General features: G+C 41.5%; 1 pseudogene across 1 annotated transcript; it reads right to left on the minus strand.

Annotated features, from left to right (window-relative positions):
* Positions 1–18076: 18076 nt before the first annotated feature.
* LOC146555202 (uncharacterized) lies at positions 18077–22720 on the minus strand (annotated as a pseudogene). The gene is made up of 10 exons (XR_014889279.1): positions 22582–22720; positions 22343–22449; positions 21866–21984; positions 21347–21763; positions 21037–21262; positions 20708–20857; positions 19797–20011; positions 19555–19708; positions 19364–19473; positions 18077–18799 (listed from the first exon to the last, which is right to left on the minus strand). The product of XR_014889279.1 is annotated as an uncharacterized LOC146555202 (transcript).

The raw sequence follows: 22720 nt of genomic DNA on the forward strand, positions 1-22720 counted from the left end.
TCTGCCAGCAGAATGGAGTCAACGAGCGCTGCACCCACTGCTACCTCTGTGGGAGTAGAGAACACTTTCAGGCTGGATGTAGAAGCAGAGGTATGAGACCATATAAAGAGAAACATTTAAACCAGCAATGGTTACCACCGAGGGACGAGTGTTAACCATGCCCATCATCCACAAGTCCCAACATTGCTCCAACTGTAAACAAGAAAAGTCAGGCATGAGACAGTGTTCAGCATGTAAAAACGCACTTTATTGTTCAAGAACATGCCAGAAACAACACTGGAGACAACATAAGAGACAATGCACTGGCTTAAAGACTAAGAAAGAAAATGAGACTGTCCAGGTACCACTGTCGCCAGCTCATGTAAATTCCCCTCACAAAGTCACATCTCTGGTGGGCAGGCAATGTCTGGTTGAGTGTTTCCTGGACGGCCACAGGCTTCAAGCTCTATGGGACTCAGGCTCACAGGTATCAATCATCGATGAGAAGTGGAAAAAGGACTATCTGCCACACACAGAGCTGAGAGATGTAGCAGATATTATGGACACATCTGAACTCACCCTGACCGCGGCAAATGGGACCAACATGCCATATCTTGGGTGGGTTGAGACAACCTTCCAACTTGTTTCCGGAACTGAACAAACTGAGAAATTGACCATCCCCATGTTGGTAATGAAAGGTTTTCAGCTCACATGCCCTATTATAGGCTACAATGTAATTTAATACATTGTGAATAAGACTGACCAAGCTAAACTGTACAGCACAGTGAGAAAAGCATTTCCCAGCCTCAAAGGACACAAGGTGAAAGCTTGATGAGTACAAAGTGATGACAAAGAAAGACTGTATTACTGTACCTAAAAAAAGCCACATGCATGTTGAGGGTCGTATAGCAGCAGGGCCATTTAAACAAGACATGGTCATGATATTTGAGCCAGACTTAAACCCCCAGTGGCCAGACAATCTTGAGTTTTTTGACACTTTGGTTAAAGTTAAGAAGGGTACTTTACCCGTCATAACACTAAGTGTCTCTAACCCAACTGACCATGAAATTGTCATACCAGGCCGTACATTAGTTGGCACGGTCCAGACTATTACAGCTGTTTTACCTGCCCAGGTGTTTGAAAAAGCCACATCTGTAGCTACTGTTAACCAGACAAATACACAAGCCCAGTGTAGCGCTAGCGAAGAGTGGGACCCACCTGTAGATCTTAACCACCTGGGTGAAGAGCAGAGAGTATTAGCAAAACAGATGCTCAGAGAGGAATGCCAGTCTTTCTCTAAAACAGACAATGATAAAGGCTGTATTGAAAAACTGAAAATGACCATATCACTCAAAGACAACGAACCAGTCAAACGAACATACCTGTCTGTGCCACGGCCGCTCTACCAAGAGATGAAAAGTTACCTGCATGATTTAATAGCACAAGGCTGGGTCAGGAAGTCAGACTCGTCATACTCCTCACCAGTTGTTTGTGTTAGAAAAAAAGATGGTACTTTAAGACTGTGCATAGACTAAAGAGACCTGAATCGGAAAACCCATCCTGATCGCCAGCCCATCCCACGCGTCCAGGACATTATGGACAGTTTGGGTGGAAACTCCTGGTTTTCGCTTTTAGGTCAGGGGAAAGCGTACCACCAGGGGTTCATGTCAGAAGGAAGTCGTCCACTCACTGCTTTTGTGACCCCCTGGGGATTATATGAGTGGATTCGCATCCCCTTTGGACTTATGAATGCCCCTGCAGCATTTCAGCGCTGTATGGAAGAGTGCCTGGATGGGCTTCGCGACAACATCTGCATCCCCTATCTGGATGACACATTAGTTTACAGCAAAATGTTCAAAGATCACTTGGAGGACGTGAGAAAAGTGCTCCAGAGATTGAGAGGCTTTGGTATAAAGCTGAAGCCAAGTAAGTGTGACATGTTTAAGTCTGAGGTGTGCTATTTGGGCAGAATAGTGTCTGCAGAGGGCAGTAAAGTGGATCCTGCAGACTTTGAAGCAGTCAAAGCACTCAAAGGTATAAAACCACAAAATGTTGGTCAGCTCAGAAAAATGTTAGGCCTTCTCTCCTACTACAGACAATACATAAAAGACTTCTCCAGAAAAGCAGGTTGTTTGTATGAACTGTTAAAAGCTGACAAAACCACAGAGAACTCAGACACCACAAAAGGGACAAGGGCAAGACCAAAGAGAGCCAGTCAAGTTGTGCCCTCCTCAAAACAAATCGTGTGGACTGACCAGCATCAACGTGCGCTTGAGGAACTAATAGACTGTTTGCTCCACCCACCAGTGCTGGGGTTCCCAGATTTCACACAGCCGTTCATCGTACACACAGACGCCTCACACAAAGGGCTAGGCGCAGTGTTGTACCAGAGACAAGATGGTAAGCTGGGAGTTATTGCTTATGGCTCCCGTACTCTAACAGCGGCTGAAAAAAACTACCACTTCCATGCAGGAAAACTAGAATTTTTAGCATTGAAGTGGGCTATCACCGACAAATTCAGAGACTATTTGTACTATGCCCCAACATTTACTGTCTATAGCGATAACAACCCACTAACGTACATTCTGTCAACAGCCAAACTGAATGCCACCACATCAAGATGGGTTGCTGAGCTCGCTGATTTTCACTTCACCATTAAGTACAAACCAGGGAAGGAAAACAGTGATGCAGATGCTTTATCAAGAATGGCACTTGATGTCGAAACCTTGATGAGAGACTGCTCGGAGGAAGTGCCACCGGACACTATTGCAGCTGCTATCCAGGCCATTGAGGTACAGAAAGACACACCTGCCGCATGGACACTCTCAGCTGCAGCAATGTCAGTCACAGCAGAAGGTGAGCCAGCAGAAGCAACATTCACACCCATACCAAAAGAACAGCTTAATGAAGCGCAAAAGTCTGATCCTGTTATAAGCCCTGTATTACAGTGTAAACAGACAGATTCAAAACCACTGCCCAAAGAGCTAAGAACATTTGACCCTAAGACAAAATGTTTGTTCAGAGAGTGGGGCAAGTTAAGACTAGATAACAATGGCATCTTGTACAGACTCACTTCTGCCCGGAAACAGCTAGTCCTGCCAGATCAGTTCAAAAAGACTGTACTTGAAGAGCTGCACAATAATATGGGCCATCAAGGTGTTGATCGCACAGTGTCTTTGATACGTGAACGCTTCTTTTGGCCACACATGCAGGCAGATATCGAGCATTATGTGACCAACGTTTGTTCCTGTGTAAAGCAGAAAAAGCCCAGCCATGAAACAAGAGCTCCTTTAACAAACATTGTAACTACGCAGCCCTTTGAGCTGGTGTGTATAGACTTTCTCCATCTTGAAAAATGCAAAGGCGGTTATGAATATATTCTAGTGATAACTGACCACTTCACACGTTTTGCCCAAGCCTATGCCACCACCTCAAAGTCAGGCAAAACTGCTGCAAACCTGATATTCAATGACTATGCCCTAAAGTTTGGCTTCCCCTGTCGCATTCACCATGACCAAGGAGGTGAATTTGAAAATCAGCTATTCAGTCAGCTCAAGAAACTGTGTGGCATGGCCGGTTCTAGGACAACACCCTATCACCCAATGGGGAACGGTCAAGTTGAACGTATGAACAGGACATTGTTGCAAATGCTTAGAACGCTAACTGAAACACAAAAGTCAAACTGGAAGGAATCTATCAACAAACTAATGTATGCATATAATTGCACACGTTGCGAAGTCACTGGCTACTCCCCATTTTACCTACTGTTTGGACGGTCACCCAGGCTACCAGTAGATATGCTCTTTGGACTGTACTCAGAAACAGATTTTAGTGACCACAGAGACTATGTTGAAAAATGGAGAAAGGGCATGGAACAAGCATACTCTATAGCAAATGAGAATTCAAAGAAAGCTGCTGAAAAGGGCAAAAGACACTACGACACAAAAGTAAGGAGTTCTGTGTTACAACCTGGTGAGAGAGTTCTGGTCAAAAACCTGACACCTAGAGGAGGCCCAGGGAAACTGAGAGACTATTGGGAGGACACTGTTCACACAGTAGTCAGACAAATGGGGCCTGACCTCCCTATCTATGAGGTAAGACCGGAGAGAGGCAGAGGTCGCTCTAGAGTGCTTCACAGAAACTTGCTTATGTCATGTGACCACTTACCTTTTGAAAAAATGCCTGAAAAAGATAATCGTACAAGACATGAACAGAAAAAGACTGATAAACCTGTCGCTGTTGTGCCAGACTCTGATGATGAGGGCAGTGTTGATGAATACCGCTGTCATTACGCACCACCTCAACCTGTGTCCCAGCCATCAGAACAAGAACTTCTCACAGCAACGTCTCAGCCCGCAGCTTTAGTCCCTGCTCTTGCACCAACACCAGAGCCTCTTGCTGGAGACCATCTGGAGGCGCCTGACCCAGCTGTCATGGAGACAACTTGTGAGGAGGCAGAGCCCACTGCAGGTGACATACCTGCCCCTCCTCCACCTGTTGTACTCGAGAGACTTGAGGAGGAGACACCTCAGCGGCCACAGCGAGAGAGACACCCGCCAAGATGGATGACGTATGACCAACTGGGCACCCCATCTTGCTACAGTGTTCAGCCAGCACCGCAACTGCTTCCTGTGTACCCGGGCCTGGTTCCATGGATTCCAGCTGTGCAGTCATACTGCACCCAGCCCATTGGTTTGTATGGACTCCAGCAAATGTAAGTTGACACTTTTTCACTGATGACTTGAGAACTGTACTTAGAATAGAATAGAATAGAATAGAATTCAACTTTATTGTCATTGCACATGCACAGGTACAGGGCAACGAAATGCAGTTTGCATCCATCCAGAAGTGCTTTAATGATATAGATATATTACAATATATATTAGCAATAGTATAGATATGTAAGTATATTACAGAAATGGGTCTATTATGGTATGTTATAATGTACACGGTATGAAGTATGTTGTGAATATTCTATAACTAAGTATGTACAGGCTGTAGTGAGTACAAGCTATGTACAGGCTATGAACAGGATATAAATATGAAAAACTATACAGAATATGAAATAAATAACTTTACAGAAATCTGAGATATACAGCTATACAGAAATGGGAACTATGCAAGTTGTAAACAGTTGTAGGATTAAAGATTATTGAATGTACAGAATGATTATTTACACAGAGCTATACAGTAGTGCAGTTAAGATAAGTGAGATATAATTCCTACAGAGGCTATATAAAGTGCTAGTGGTTGTGAGTGGTGGTTCACTCCATGTTATTATTGTGTGTTTGAGGGTACAGTTGTCCATTGTGGGGGTGTGTATGTTCAGTCCATGAGTTTAACGTGGGTCAGATGTCAGGAGGCAGAGTTCAGGAGTCTGACAGCTGTGGGGAAGAAGCTGTTCCGGTACCTGGTGGTCTTAGTCCGGAGGCTCCTGTGGCGCCTCCCAGAGGGCAGGAGGGTGAAGAGTCCATGTGATGGGTGACTGGGGTCTTTGATGATTTTCCCAGCCCTTTTCAGACACCGCTTCCTGTAGATGTCTTTTATGGCAGGAAGTGGTGCTCCGGCGATGCGCTGGGCAGTTTTCACGACCCTCTGCAACACCTTCCGGTCCGAGGCAGAGCAGTTCCCGTACCAGACTGTTATACAGTTGGTCAGGATGCTCTCGATGGTGCAGCGATAGAAGTTCACCAGGATGTCTGAGGACAGGTGGTTCTTCCTCAGAGTCCTCAAGAAGAAGAGGCGCTGGTGAGCCTTCTTGACCAGCTTGGAGCAGTTGGTCGTCCAGGTGAGATCCTCGGAGATGTGGACTCCCAGGAACTTGAAGCTGCTCACACGCTCCACAGCCGTCCCCTTAATGTGGATGGGTGGATGTGGGTCAGCATTCCTCCTGTAGTCCACGATGAGCTCCTTGGTCTTCTCGGTGTTAAGCAGCAGGTTGTTTGTGTCGCACCACTCAGCCAGACGATCCACCTCCTCCCTGTAGGCAGCCTCATCGTTGTCACTGATGAGGCCAATCACCGTGGTGTCATCTGCAAACTTAATGATGGTGTTGGAACCATCAGCAGGTCTGCAGTCGTGGGTGAAGAGGGAGTAGAGGAAAGGGCTCATCACACAGCCTTGTGGTACACCGGTGTTCATTGTGATGGTAGATGAGCAGTGGTTATCCAGCCGGACATGTTGGGGGCGGCTGGTCAGGAAGTCCAGTAACCATTTGCAGATGAGGGAACTGATGCCCAGGTCTGTCAGTTTCCTGATGAGTTGTGAGGGGTGGATTGTATTGAACGCTGAACTGAAGTCTATAAACAGCATTCTGGCGTAGGTGTTGTTGTTGTCCAGGTGTGAGAGGACAGAGTGCAGTGCGATGGAGACTGCATCCTCTGTGCTCCTGTTCTGGTGGTATGCGAATTGGTGGGGGTCCAGGGTGGGGGGGAGACAGGATTTGAAGTGTGCTAGGACCAGCTGCTCTAAGCACTTAGTGATGATGGGGGTGAGTGCTACTGGGCGGTAGTCATTGAGGCAAGATGGGTTGGAGTTTTTGGGTATCGGGACGATGGAGGTGGATTTGAAGCAGGCCGGTACCACAGCGTGGGCCAAGGACAGATTGAATATGTCTGTGAGCACTCCTGCAAGCTCCCCAGAACACGCTCTGAGAACACGCCCAGGGATGCCATCAGGACCTGCAGCCTTGTGGACATTGATCCTGCTCAGCACCGCTCCTACATCGGTGGGGGAGAGAGTCAGAGGTTGGTGGTCTGGCGTCACGTCTGCTTCGGTTGTGGTTGTGGGGTTCCCTCGCTCAAAACGAGCATAAAAGTTGTTGAGCTCGTTGAGGAAGGAGACATCAGAGGATGCGGGGGAGGGTTTGGTGGTCCTGTAGTCTGTAATGGTCTGGAGTCCTTGCCACATGCGTCGGGGGTTGGAGTTGGAGAAGTGTCCTTCTACCTTCTTTTTGTAATGGTGTTTGGCTTTTTTGATGCCCTTCTTTAGATTAGCCCTGGCTGTGCTGTAGGCGTGTGCATCTCCTGACCTAAAGGCGGTGTTGCGGGCCTTCAGGAGGAGACGAACATCCCGGTTCATCCAAGGCTTCTGGTTGGGGTACATGGTGATCCGTTTCTGGGTGGTGACACTGTCTGTGGTTTCGGAGATGTAATCCAGTACAGATGAGGCGTACTGGTCCAGGTCTGTGTGGGTGAACATATTCCAGTCTGTGTTTTTAAATCTGTCCTGGAGCACTGCCTCTGTCCCCTCTGGCCACACTTTAATTGTCCTCACAGCAGGTTTCACACGTTGGATGAGTGGTGAATACCTAGGTGTGAGGAACAGGGAGAGATGGTCCGATTGTCCAATGTGGGGGAGGGGTGTGGCTTTGTAGGCTCCAGCCAGGTTGGAATACACATGGTCTAAAGTCTTGTCTCCTCTGGTGTGGCAGGAGACATGTTGGTGGAATCTGGGGAGGACTGTCTTTAAGTTGGTGTGGTTGAAGTCGCCAGCAACAATAAAAGCAGCCTCGGGGTGTTTATTCTGGTGTTTGTTAATGGCTGCAGAAAGTTCTTTCATGGCCAACCTAGCATTAGCGTCGGGGGGGATATACACGGCAGTGAGTATGATCGAAGTGAGTTCTCTGGGGAGATAATAAGGTCTGCATTTGACCATTAAAAACTCCGCATTAGGTGAGCAGTGACTCTCAGTAGTAGTGGAGTTCATGCACCAAGCATTGTTAATATAAATGCACAAACCTCCACCTCTGGTCTTGCCGGAGTCATCTGCTAGCCTGTCGGCTCGGTGTGTGTGGCGTCCTGCTAACTCGATAGCATTGTCCGGGCAGCTGTTGTTCAACCATGTTTCGGTGAAAAACATGACATTTGAGTCCATAATCCGTCTGTTGTTAGTGATGGAGAGCCGTATCTCATCCATTTTGTTTGCCAGAGAACGGACATTGGCGAGGAAAATACTGGGTAAAGGCAGCCGGTGTGGTGTTAGCTTTAGCTTAGCCCGTAGCCCTCCGCGCCTACCTCGCCTTTGTTTACGATCTCGGCGCCGTCTGCGTGCACTTCCGCCCGGCCGGGGAGAGTGGGCAGCCTCCGGTGTTCTGGAGATCTCTGGGATGAGTCGGAGATCGGCGATAAAACTGTTGGAGTTGTGAGTCCAGATGTCCAGAAGCTCTTGTCTGCTGTAGGTCAGCAACGCACAGCAATTCTGGACGAATAATCCGGTTAAAAGTAGATAAAAAACCGCTAAATAGCAGATTCTGGAGAGACACTGAGCCTCGCGTTGTTCACGCGCCGCCATCTTGAAGTAAGACTTACAGACTTACAGACTGTCATCAAGAAAAAGACATGAACTTTTCCCCATCTGTGCATTATAACCATAGACAATAGACTTTGTGAAGACTCACATATGGACTGGTTATAGACTTTGTCTTCAGTCACCAGTGATGGACTGTGGTGAAACAGGTGTTAAACCCACAGAATTGAGGACATTGGTTCACTCTACTGTTGATGTCCTGACTACAAGAGAATATAGACTGAAAAGCATCTTGTTGGTATAATGTCGGGACGACATTTTTTGAGTGGGGGAGAATGTGACAGGTTGAAGGACTACTGCATATAAAACTGTTCAGTTAATACTAATTCATATCTGTTGATATAAGGATGAAAATAATGTAAATATGGTAAGAAAACGGTTAAGAGTTTATTATTTTTCATGTTATATTAATGGCTTTCATGTTACTTAAGAGAACTGCAATCTATACATCAGTGATCGGCTAGTAAGCCTTTTCTGGGATCGATTAGTAGTGTCTCTATTCTCCACTAGGGGGCTTTCGCGCGTTCTCCTCACTGCAATAAACTACTGCATGAGAGACGCAAGTCATAATCACTCTCGTGATTCTTTTCCCCCCGTTTTCAGGTAAAAGTGTTTAAAAGTTGATATATTTCCAATGTGTACACTGTTAAGATATTTAAGAGGTAATCCTTCATTGTTTTGTAAGCGTTAGAAGCATTATATTACAGTTTTGTGCACATATACGTGGTGGTTTTGAGCTGTGTTTTGTACTGTGTAATGGCCATTAAGATAACTGCAGGAGCTAAAAATGCCGCGATTGTCAGCCATTTTGTCAGGAAACCTGCTCAAGTATATGTATAGTAAGCACTTTAGTATTTCGGTTTATTATTTAGTGTTTTTCTTCCACCATGTGACATTTAGCAGTACAGAATGTGAAACGTTCCTGCTCATTTTCACTGCAATAAACTACTGCATGAGAGATGCAAGACATAATCACTCTCGTGATTCTTTTCCCCCTGTTTTCAGGGGTGTAACATTTGCGACATGTAACAATCATAACAAGAGAAAACTGTACAAAGCATAGAACCGTAAAACTGAAAATCAATGTTTGACCTAAAAGACATTTCAGTAAAGTAGCTGAGTAAAAGTACAGTTACTTCACTGTTCAAGTATTGATCTGACGCGCAAGGTAAGGAGGCTGCCACACCTGCAGCAGGTTTTAGACCGTTTCTCACAAGCTGCCAGTTTCTCAACAAACCAATTCTATGGGAAAAAATGAAGCACATGCGGGGCAAGAAAATAAAGAGTGATTAACATTATTGTTTTATATTTTATTCAGACGGTTACCTCCCAGTTATGACTGTAAGTTCTTGCATCAAGGAACATCTGACATTTAATTATACACATAAAATCAAACAGACACTACACCACACTGTTTGCACTGTGTTAATGAGTAAAATCAAGGTTTTATATGAAAATGTTGAACATATGTCGTAAAGAAAACTTTCATATAATATAAGTTAATTAAATTTGCAATAACATTTACAATGATCACTCATTTTTTTGTCATAGCGTTATATTGATTTTGAGAATAAAAATACTAATTTTTATGGCAATTTAATAGTTGTGTTTTGGACTTCTCTCTTTTGTTTTAGTCTTAACTTTGTAGCATCTTTTGTCTCTCTCTCTTAGGTAACCAAGCCCTAAGCTACATTATGATAAATAACTATGATTTCCGTGTCTTCAGAGGAACCTGTTAGCCTATCTTTATCAACTACATTATGCTATAGCAACAGTGAAACTTTGTTTGCAAATGAGGCACCCAGGGACAGCATTTCTAAAAGTTTGCACTATGAATACATACGTATCAGTTAATTCTTCTTTAAAGCTCTGGTTTTCTGTATTAACTTTCTGCTTAAGCTGTTAACACTTCTGCACATTTCCATAGAAATGCCTGAGTCACAGCTAACGCAGCAAATAATTAAAGAGTTGGTAAACAGATTCTGTGAAAGGATGTAAATACAAATAGCTGATTCCCCCATTCGCCTGACAGCATTCTTGGACAAACAATTACTCTGAAAGCACAGATTCCAAAACTGCAAGTTTCATCAGGCTCTAACCAAAATATACCGAACAGCAGCAAACAGCAGAAGGAATTCAGGAGAAATCTCTTTAGCTTAAAAAGATTTAATTTACTTTAGCAGTTGAAATTACAAGTTTACAGTGCGGGGCCCCAGTGTGATACAACAGCCTGCCTCACACCAATTATAACCCTGAAATTGGCTGTACATGGGCTTATATACTGTGACAATAACTGAACATTATTATTTATTATGGCTCTCTTCTCCCAGCACCCCAATGTGATGCTCCATTCGAATCTTCTCAGTCCAGTCCACCCTCCTATCTGCTCACATTCCTGGAATCAAAAAGACAGATATAAAAACACGCTGTGTGGCCTTCTATTCTATTCTATTATCTAATGTTATCCTTCAGCTGTCCCAGTTCAGGACATCTTGTTCGGACTTCCTGACCCGGACACTTTTCTACCCATTTTCATGTGTATGTAAGCATGCTGCAAAACCGTCTGCACTCTACGTCATTAACAATTTTTCAAATCAGGAAAGCAGTGATAAATGAAACTCTTAACCATAGCTGGACTGGCCATCGGGCATACCGGGCATTTGCCCGGTGGGCCGATGGTAAATTTTTCTTTTAAATGGGCCGATGTTTTGTTGTTGTTGTTGTCTTTTTTTCGTAACTGTGTAAACAGTGAAAGGTGGCGGATTGGACAGATGCTGGCAGACGTGTAAAAATAACTCAATTGTTTGGTAGTGGCTATGGTGGAGCTTTCACAGATTCAGTAAAATTAGGAAGTGGTGGAGGCCAGCAGGTGGATGGGGGAAAGGGGAGGCAGAGGTGGAGAGACCCAAGGCGGCCGCAGGTCCGACTGTCAGGTGAAATGAGCTTCAGGTAAGAAGTTATGACCTGCAGTCTATATATAAACCAAGTTTAGTTGTAGTTTATTTTTGTTGTGCTAACTTTTTACAGTCAGTTACAATAACTCGTACTGTGTACTCTAGCATGATGGATTTTCTATACAGTTGGGTGGGTGTTATGATGTTACTGGTGAACTTTATTTTATTCATATGGTTAGTTAGTAGAGTTGACTACCGTCCAGTAAAAAACTGAATCCTCTGGTATTCAGAGTTAATATTATGCGTTTCGTATTGAGCTGAAAATAAACGGGATTTGTCCCGTACTTCAGCTACTTCAATCATGAAACTGATCAATGATCAGCTGATCGGCGTTTCGGCCACGAGTCCCGTCTCTCTTGCTTGTTTATCTCCCGCTTTGCGCCAGAAAGAGGAAACTAGCGGAGGTCGCGTTAAACAGCAGAAGCGCCTTTAAACTTGATAAGCTGTTGTTAGAATTTATTTAATATTACTTTCTAGTATCAGCTGATATTTGTTGGAGCCACGGTCGTAAAAGCTGCTGGTCATGATATCGGTTTGTATATCAGGTGAGAGGGAAACATGAAGATGAAAACAGGAGATGTCCTTACTGAATCATCAGCGCTGAACAGGTGATGGAGAAACAGGTTTACCTTTTAGGTGACATGAATGGGTTGAAGGAAAGCTATGAACTGTTTCTGAGAGACAACTTACACCAGGATCCTTTTCTGTGTAGCTGACAGCTGGTAACTGTGCAGGGGCGGGTCTAGCAAAGTTTTGCCATGGGGCCAGGTAGAGCATTAACAGGGAAAGGGGGGCACAAAGAAATACTTTTCTTTCTTATTCTCATTTAAAATTTCTAGCTTTTAACAAATAATTATCTGAATCTTACAACCAAAGTTTTCATCTGATGTCAAATTTATAGAAATCCATTATTGTACATAGTAAGTTTTTTTCAGGGTCCCAACATAATTTCTTCAGAAGAAAGTACTGTACATGATGCCAGTATTTTCCCACATTTTCTAGATACTGTATTAGTACTTTGTGTAAAATGCCATCAAAAAGTCAGTTAAGTTTTATTCTTTCTCACCTCTTTCTGTCTCCTTTCACTTTTAAAAGGTTGCCATGTTAGAAAAAATATTTTGCCCTGCCATGCTGTTTATTGATGTGATGTGGTAAATAAATAGTTTATGAAAATATCACTAAATCTGTCATTTATTATTTTTAATATTCAGTAATGGTCATGTCTTACCAATAGTCTTCTCTGTCTTAATTTCAGGTTTCCACCATATGTTGTAGATAGTTCAGGAAGTTAACTCAACCAAGCAGTGTTTGGGTTTTGGCTAAGTACTGTTTAGAATACCAGAATAGGGAGGATGGTGTAGGTTTAAGTTTATTAGATTGATACATATATACCAACAAGACAGTGTACATCACTGTCACAACAACGTTTGTTTTCATTTAAAGGCTTTATGGTTTTTCCTATAATACCTGGTGGGCCGGTCTCTAGTCAAAATGGCCGGGCTGATTTTTTGTCCCAGTCCAGCCCTGCTCTTAACCCTCAAAACACGGAGCGCCAACTCGTTTATGAGCACATTTATGGGCTCAAATTGTGGTCATAAATATTTTGTACTTGTAAATCAGTTTTGTACTTGTAAATAAGGAGTTGTATGTGTAAAAAGAATTTGTGTGTGCGTAAAAAACATTTGTATGTGTAAAAATAATTTGTGTGTGTGTAAAAAAGATTTGTGTGTGGACTTAGCCAAAAAATACGTGTGAAACTCTGCACTCAAGTTTCAAGTTACATGTACGAATTTGGACCCTATTTTTCTTCCTTTCATCTGATTGGCCAATGTCATGTCAATCACAAATTTAACTATCCAATCAGAGAATAGATGGGTTTGGTTGTTGGAGGGGGCGCTTTTTTGAACTGCAGGTCCTTAAAGGGTAATACAGTTTGAAGCTGGAGGATCTCTATATAAATATCCGATAGAAGCTAGGTCCCCTAATTTTCAGTAGCTGTTGAAAGGATAAGGTTGTGGTGTATCAGTGGTTAGAAATAACATTATTACTTTAGGATTAGTTTAACACAAAGTCAGGGCTGACCCGGGACCATGGCTGTGAGTCACAGTGCGCAGCATAAAGGTCGTTTCACATCGGATGCAGCATGTGCTGCTAATGCTAACTAAAAGCCAAGGATCCAGAATTTGTTGCGCTGGCTGCTGAGCTCTGTGGGTTTTTACAGCAGCTCTACCTGCACTAGATGCACCTGCAAAACTCGGACCACCACAGACTGTTTTCCTGTAGAGAAATAATCAGTTCATTTGTTTATGTCTTTTTCTAGCAGGAACCCCAGAAAGCACCAGAGGATTAACAAGTTAAGGCTCTTCAAGAGTGGTGTTTTTTATGGTGTAATATATGCGGGTCGTTCTGCTGCCAGTACTCCACAAACTAAAGCACTGCGTGCATCATTAGCCTCATTAATACGAAGCCTAAAATATTGCCTCTGGTGGCTTGCTGCAGTACAGGTAATGTGAGTCTGTTATTTTTATAAGAGCAACTGGCCCTCACAGTGTCTCCAGATAAAATTCTGGTCTTTGGACAAATGCAGTCGATTACCCCTGATCTATTTATTAGTAGTACAGGGAGTGCAGAATTATTAGGCAAGTTGTATTTTTGAGGAATAATTTCATTATTGAACAACAACCATGTTCTCAATGAACCCAAAAAACTCATTAATATCAAAGCTGAATGTTTTTGGAAGTAGTTGTTAGTTTGTTTTTAGTTTTAGCTATTTTAGGGGGATATCTGTGTGTGCAGGTGACTATTACTGTGCACAATTATTAGGCAACTTAACAAAAAACAAATATATACCCATTTCAATTATTTATTTTTACCAGTGAAACCAATATAACCTCTCCACATTCACAAATATACATTTCTGACATTCAAAAACAAAACAAAAACAAATCAGCGACCAATATAGCCACCTTTCTTTGCAAGGACACTCAAAAGCCTGCCATCCATGGATTCTGTCAGTGTTTTGATCTGTTCACCATCAACATTGGGTGCAGCATCAACCACAGCCTCCCAGACACTGTTCAGAGAGGTGTACTGTTTTCCCTCCTTGTAAATCTCACATTTGATGATGGACCACAGGTTCTCAATGGGGTTCAGATCAGGTGAACAAGGTGGCCATGTCATTAGTTTTTCTTCTTTTATACCCTTTCTTGCCAGGCACGCTGTGGAGTACTTGGACGCGTGTGATGGAGCATTGTCCTGCATGAAAATCATGTTTTTCTTGAAGGATGCAGACTTCTTCCTGTACCACTGCTTGAAGAAGGTGTCTTCCAGAAACTGGCAGTAGGACTGGGAGTTGAGCTTGACTCCATCCTCAACCCGAAAAGGCCCCACAAGCTCATCTTTGATGATATCAGCCCAAACCAGTACTCCACCTCCACCTTGCTGGCGTCTGAGTCGGACTGGAGCTCTCTGCCCTTTACCAATCCAGCCACGGGCCCATCCATCTGGCCCATCAAGACTCACTCTCATTTCATCAGTCCATAAACCTTAGAAAAATCAGTCTTGAGATATTTCTTGGCCCAGTCTTGACGTTTCAGCTTGTGCGTCTTGTTCAGTGGTGGTCATCTTTCAGCCTTTCTTACCTTGGGCCTGTCTCTGAGTATTGCACACCTTGTGCTTTTGGGCACTCCAGTGATGTTGCAGCTCTGAAATATGGCCAAACTGGTGGCAAGTGGCATCTTGGCAGCTGCACACTTGACTTTTCTCAGTTCATGGGCAGTTATTTTGCGCCTTGGTTTTTCCACACGCTTCTTGCGACCCTGTTGACTATTTTGAATGAAACGCTTGATTGTTCGATGATCACGCTTCAGAAGCTTTGCAATTTTGAGACTGCTGCATCCCTCTGCAAGATATCTCACTATTTTTGACTTTTCTGAGCCTGTCAAGTCCTTCTTTTGACCCATTTTGGCAAAGGAAAGGAAGTTGCCTAATAATTATGCACACCTGATATAGGGTGTTGATGTCAGTAGACCACACCCCTTCTCATTACAGAGATGCACATCACCTAATATGCTTAATTGGTAGTAGGCTTTCGAGCCTATACACCTTGGAGTAAGACAACATGCATGAAGAGGATGATGTGGTCAAAATACTCATTTGCCTAATAATTCTGCACTCCCTGTATATGTAGTGGACAATACCTAATGTTAAACATTTAGGTTCGGCCTTCATTCGTTGTAGAAAAGTCATTCCAGGTTTGGTTCGAAAAATTTGATCAGGGGCGTTTTATGCCCATTTTTGGGGGTGCTTCAACACCCCAAAAAATGAATCGGGGGTGAATCAAAGCACCCCTGAAGATTTCTTACTTTTTTGACAATATTTGCTGTTTGTGTGACACACTAATAAAAATACAAAAATCATACAGTACCTGGTTGAGACGTAATATTTTAACAACAAAAGGTTTGTTGTTACAATATATTAAAATGGTTTGTTCCAGCTCGCCTCTCCCCTGCTCTGACTCTAGCGCCCTTTCTTCCAGAGCGATAGTGGCTGAGACGCAGCGGAGCGGAGGTGTAAGTGCCTGGCTTAAAACAGGACATGTTAGCTGCATTTAACCTTCAGTTTCTCTTTATATAGTTAGGTAGGAGTCAGACCATGTTTCTTTTTAGCTGAAAAACATCACATCCAGGTAACCTGCAGTGTTGAAAACGTGTTTTCCGACGATATTTGCTACCCTACAATCCGTCTTACTCTGTAGTAAAATCAGCTACATTTGACCGTCCTGTTGCTTCCATTGAGATTTATACAGCCTATTTGAAATCTAAAACTTATTGTAGCGTAGTGTTGTTACCACTGTCCTGTTTGAAATGGAATGAGAGAAGCTGCTTATTTTGTCATATGTACAAGTGATTTGAAAATTTGCCTTTTAGTTGAAAGTACACTAAGAGAGAACTTTTTTATTAGTGATCTTAATAGTATTTTTTGCATATTAATGTAATTTTTTTCATCTAATTGAATACAATCTATTTGTGTATGATTGTCAGTCCAAAGAAGGAGAGAGGAAAGAGAGGAACGTGAGGAGAAAGTACAAGGTCAGGAAGAACCAGGTAAGAAAACAGACAGGGACTAGTGACAGGCAAAACAGAAACTGTTAAACTGCTTGAGAGATTTGACCACCAAAAGTGATTTGCCTCAAGGTGAGGCGACGGAGGTTAAACTAAAATAAAAAATCTGCCATAGAGCCATAGTAATAGCTGCAGTAGTAGTAGCTTTTTTACATAGTATACATTGTACCCTAGGCAAAGTTGCCTCAATTTTTTATAATTTTTTTAATTAATATTTTGTACATTTGTACATCATCAGGACTCTTCTATTTTTGGAGTGTATTTTTTATGTATCTGTATTATATTGTACATACACAATAAAAGTGAATCTCTGTTCAAAAAAATGCAGTCAGTTTTACTGTTTGCTCACTATGAGCACCATGCATTATTCTCCCCCAGTAATTAAGGTTAGGATATGTATTTTTTTATTCCAATCAATTCTTCTTTTGCAGTAGTAGCCTTTTGCAGCATTTAAATAACCTTTATCAGATTTGATGGTTTTGTTACAAACTTTTCAAAAAAAAAAGTGTTTTGCTTTTCTTTCACAAATGTGGGGATTAAATTGTGTTAAAATGTACAAAACAGTGATGTCGTGTTTTGTGACGAGGACCCAGGCACATAGAGACTTGATGAATTTAAGATTCTTATGATTTAATGAAGAAATTTGCAGACGAGCACAGAGATGGTAAAATTATGATGACTGATAACGGAGACGAAGACAACAGACGACGAGGACGGGAACAGGGGTTTAAATGCACCAAGGAGACAGTCAGAGAGAACTCGGGGCAACTGGAGACATTTAAGGATGCAGGGACTGACAGAGACAGGGAAGAAGTCTCATCGTGACAAGTAGTTTATCTTGCTTGGCTGGACAGCTCTCTGGGTGCTCAGCATCCCCAAAGCTCTGATCCTAGAATCGCCCTTGCATTTGATCCTGATTTTATTTGAAAGTGTCAACTGTTATAAACAAATTAAATTGTATCAACAAAAATTCAATCATGGTTTCACAATAAAAATGAAAGATGACAGTTTAATGATGCTAGGCACGAGGTCATTCTCATTTATTAAAAGGTTAAAAAATTAAAAAACAACTTACTTTGTTTGTTTTGATGCCTGGATACTTGTTGATTTGAAGAAAACAGGTGTGATAAGGTGCTCTGACATAGTGATTTGACGAAAGAAGAGTTGAATGTATGAATGATCATGCTGTAAAAATGTAAACACACCCAAACCTGATGTCACCTGTTCAGTATATAAAGTGCACACTGCAAAAATGGCTAGTCTATATTTAGGAAAAAAATACTACATTTGATACAAAAAGCACTGAAAACAAGTGAAATTATCTGTCCATGCAGCAAGTTTATTTTACTTAATAAGAAATCTTGAAATAAGATTTTTTAATCCAGAAATAAAAGAACACATTTGAGAATTGAAGAGGGTTAAAATAAGCTTTAAAGAGCTCAATTTAAGATAAAATTACTTGATATCAAGTCCCAAATATTAGTTAAATATGCTAAATTACAGTCTTTTTTTATGTTTTGAATTCTTACTTGCAGCAAATGAATGCACTGCAACGAGAAAAATAGTTCTAATACTATGAAAAACTACTCAATATTAGTGAAATATGATTAATTTGTTTCTTGATTCAGGTTGGCTTATCTTAAAATAGAGCCGAATCAATATTAAATCCAGGCAAAAAAAACTTAAAACAGACCTTTTTCCTACTCCTTGGCTTCTACTGAAATCACAACCAGGACAAGAGTGATATGCCAACATTTATTTCTCTCATGAGAACAAAATCCTTTTTTTTAAACAAAATAGGGCTGCTGCACAATCCCTAAAAGTCTAAATCAACCCTTTAAAAGGCCTAAACACAGAAAAAAAATTACAGTTTTGGCCTTAAACTTTTGTGACAGTCACATAGTCTCACAATGTTATAAATAATGGCATTACTGACTTAAAACGTTACATGCCTCAGGTAAAGTGTCACTAAGAAAAAAAAACAACAACTTTCATTTGTAAAGCATCTTAAGTAAAGCCGTTTCTCAGGACATTGCTAGGCAAATTAGGAACAAAGTTGTACAAACGTACTACAAAACTAAACAAACTGCAAATGACCTGATAAAATCCTGCTTGGTATTCACCTATTTTTCAAAGAATGACTTCCACTCAGCTATTGCTTTCTTATATGCACTAGTGGCATCTTGATCATGGATGGCATCAGTGATTACCTCAGTTTGTATGACAGAGAGGACCGTTGCAACACATTTTGGGTATGTTTAAGTGCAAGGTGTAGTAATATGCCATCAACACCAACATTCCTTCCCAGAAATCCTCCAAGGGGAGAGTGGTCACTGGTATGTTTCCTACAGCAACAATGCTGGTTGTTCCATCAAAAAGCAGCACTGGGGAGGAGAGAGGCCGCTTCTCCAGGTATAGCATTGCATCTTCACCTGGCTAGAAGAAGCACAAAAAAAGGACAAATTCTTCAAGATTTTAAATGAAAGGGTTGCTGTGCATCCAAACAGCTTAAGACACAAAAAGCAATATCAAGAGTTTAGAATGCTCCAACTGATTTACTGTTGGAATAGAAGAAATAAATATAAAATATCTGACTTACATAAATATGAAATTTTGGAAATGTATTAATTCTGAGCATGAATTTTCTCTAATTTGCAGCATTTTTATCATGTCTATTTGTGCTTTTTTTCCTCATTTGTTTTTTAAAACAATTTCTTTTAACTTTGTTACATATTCTAGTTTTTGAAGGCCTTTTTAAATATATCATTTTACTGCTTCTACTTGTATCCTAACTGCAATGTGCTTTTGCTCTGTGCTGCCTCTCTGGAGTAGGTTTTGAATAACAATTAAGAAATCCTGAATAAGGAGTAATTTAATCCCTGCTGAATTGAACTTCGACCTACTCTTATTAAGCAGGAAAAGCAAAATAATAATATTAATAATAACAATACAAGTAAATGGAGTACAAGTTACAGTGGCTGGTATTGCAGCTGTTCTCACCTTGAGGATATGAAGGAGAGCCTCACTGGCACTTCCCAGCCGCTTTGGTGGTGTAGTTTTTGAAGGAAAAAGAGATGGAAGTGCATTGAAGAGAGTGACAGTAAAATCCACTGTGAACAGAGAAAAGTATCTCAACAAAGCAATCCGAACATATCTGATGTGTGGATTTAATGTATGAAAAGGCCACTTACCTCCACGTACATCCAAGGGGAGAGGAGGTTTCAGGACCTTCTTCCAAATGCCATAGAACTGCACTTTCGAACAAAACTCTGCCCATCGACCCTTCATTTGATCTATGTATTTGCAGTTGGAGCCACCAATGATGCGACGCAGTTCATCCATCGCCTATGACAAAGTTGTGCTCAGTTAGTCAAGAACTAACTAAACCTATCCAGAGAAAGCAAGGAATTTAACTGAAGGTAGTTGAACTTACATTTTGTATGTCTTTGAAGCACGGGTATGCTTCAAATATTTTTCTGGGCCTGTCTTCTTCCCTTGTAATATCTGCGTCAATAAAAGTTCGTCTGGCCTCAAACTCCAGGTCCAAAATTTGAGCAACGTCACTTTGGTTGGGTTTTGCATTGGGTTTCCTGTACATGTTGCTCAAGGTTTTGTAATGTCTTGCCTGCATCTTCAGGCTGTCATGGTCTGCTAGGGAAAGCAAAGAGCAATTGTAAGACATGGTGTAACTAGACTTCACAAAATTCAGATTTTTCTAATCAGTCATTTCTAGTTGCATGGTTGTTTTTAAGTATAATATTTCTGAGAATTAATGTTTAGGTTAAATATGTTTGAGTAATGAACTGACCCTATATGTCCTGATCATTTCCCTTTGTGTCCTTTTCTTATAATGATCATGGATTTATGTTAATTGTTAGTTTGAACAGAATCAAATATTAAAACGAAAGTTTAAGATGCCCGTGAATAAAACTGTGGTGAAAATAAGGTAAAGGTTGTTTACTGTGTATATCGTTCACATCAGTGTGAACAGTGATTATGAGCTGATGGATAAAAATATTTTAGGTAATTTGATCTATGACAGAAACACTGTGATAAGGCATGATAGATGTGACCAGCATGAGGATTTACATGTGTAAATAATCAGCACTGAGTAACACCCATTACAACACAAAGTGTTAAAATACTTACTATGGCTAACTGGCAAACTGGAATGAGGGATCTATCATATGTTGATTTTACACACCAACTCGAGTTAATGCCAAACCACTATGATTTATGGAATAAACACTTAGAACGGGGTTCATTGCTGCAACCATATTTTGGAAAGAGCTGTAAGAGGAACCACAGTCAGACAGAGGTAGATAAGGGTGATGGTGGACTTACCAACAACATCATCTGGAGGTGCAGTTGAAGGACCTATATCAGCCCTGGGTGCAGAGCATGAGGCTGACTTGGATAATAGTGGTAAAGCCAGGGTAGTATTGTTTGACGTAGTTGGTACAGTGGAGGGTAGCGGCAATTGGGATTCTTTCTCTGAGGAAAAAACAGAAGATGAACAGAATGTAATAACAGGGAATAGCTAGAAAGTTAAGGAAAATACTCAACACTGTATAAATCTTGTGATGCACTCTGAACAGAAAACTGAGGGCAGGTGGTCTCTTTGAAGTTTTAGATGTCCAAAAGTCATTAGTACAGCAGACCAAAGTACACACCTGCATTTGAGTTATCCTCACTGAGGTCATCATTGCTCTCAAGAAGTATGGTATAGTCACTTGAACCACTTGCTTCACCACTTAGGTCACCTTCAGTCCCGTTGTCTGTGTCATCTGAGCTGAAAAGAGTCTTCCTGGGCCTGCCTCGTTGTGGCATGGAGCCCTGCCTCTTCCTTGGAGACTTCATATTTTGGAGTCGTTTGTACAGTTTGGTGTAGATGGTCAGCTGTGGTAAAATAATATATATTTGTACATTCTTTTTTTTATCTCGCTCAATTTTAGATATTGTAGTGAGTAAAGAATGACTTACGTATGGCATGTGTGTGTCAGCATCACGTAACATGGGGTAATAGTCGACAATCTTCTGCGACATTGCTCTCATTTCGAGTTTGGAGGGGTATGTTACTTCTTTCCCCATGGGACTAGCACGGAGGATTGCAACCATGCTGGTGACGGTGTTCCTTACAAGTCTGCAACATAGCTCCTTCAACATCCTACAGTCCTTTTCCTTTCCACTGTGGAGCAATGCAAAGTACTGACTGCGCACCATGTCCAACTCTGAATCTGTATACACCACATACTCTGGTGGGTTTGGCATTTTCATTTTTTTGTCAGCAGTGTAGGAAATGGGAGTGGAAGTTTGAGGCTGACATTGTGACACATCAAAGCCTAAGGGGTTACTCTCGCTTCGATGGAAAGTGTTGGCATCTTGGTCAGTACTCTTAAACTATAACAGTTGTGGGATATAAACAAAAATACACAATTAGGCAAATTAATGCTAGACAATATGGACAGTAATCATCTTCTTAGTGGTATAATGTGTATTTACCTTTTGGCTGATAAAATCCCAAATCTTCTTTCTACGGAAGAAATTTTCATGGCCCGGAAAAAGATCCTTTAGGTCATCCCGGGTAAAGCTTCTAAAAGTTTCCTCATCAATATTCGCAGCTGTAAAAGAGAAAAACAACTTCAAAAGTGATATTTATTTCTCTTTTCCTGGGCGTGGCTTATTACATATTGAGGTCATTTTTTTTGTCAATAAATGTATTTTAGCAATAAGTAATATTAACAGGATAAAATGTCAAACTTAAAACAGTTTATCAAATATTTGGGAATGCAATAAAACTATTTTTGGGTGTCTTCAAGAATGATGTTCCAAGTCTATTTTGGCAAAGACAGCTCAAGGCTATAATGTGGATAAAGTTCAGAGTAGAGTGCAATCCTAGCTCCAAGTTTCAGAAATGATGCTAACAGATGCTAAGGCTGCTTAGCTAACGTACCAAAATAACTGAAAAATAAGACTTACCCTGCAACACAGACAGTATGGCATCGTCAAAGTTGTCCATGCCGTGACAGCAGTTCTCTAGTTCGGTTCCAAAGCCTCCACTCACAGTACCTGGAAATATCCTACGGCTTAAATAAGAACATTTAGCTAAAGTTAACACATTAGCTAGATTGCTAACTAGCAGCCCTCACAAAACACGACTTTATCTTAATAACACCATTGTACCATAGTATTTTTCAAATCAACTTAATGTTACCAACCTTAAATTACTGTTCACTTTGTTTAGATAAATAATTTTGATCTTCCTAACGGTCCTGATGGTTAACAAAGCAGGGGAAAAGAGTTTGTCCCGCGTGAAAGTAACGTCACGACAGGAACTGAGAATGCGCATGCAGAAAA

The sequence above is a fragment of the Mchenga conophoros genome, linkage group LG17 (genome assembly GCF_057382185.1).
Source record: "Mchenga conophoros isolate Kocher_MC1m ecotype Shallow Benthic linkage group LG17, M_conophoros_male_GT1.1, whole genome shotgun sequence".
Lineage (NCBI taxonomy): Eukaryota > Metazoa > Chordata > Actinopteri > Cichliformes > Cichlidae > Mchenga > Mchenga conophoros.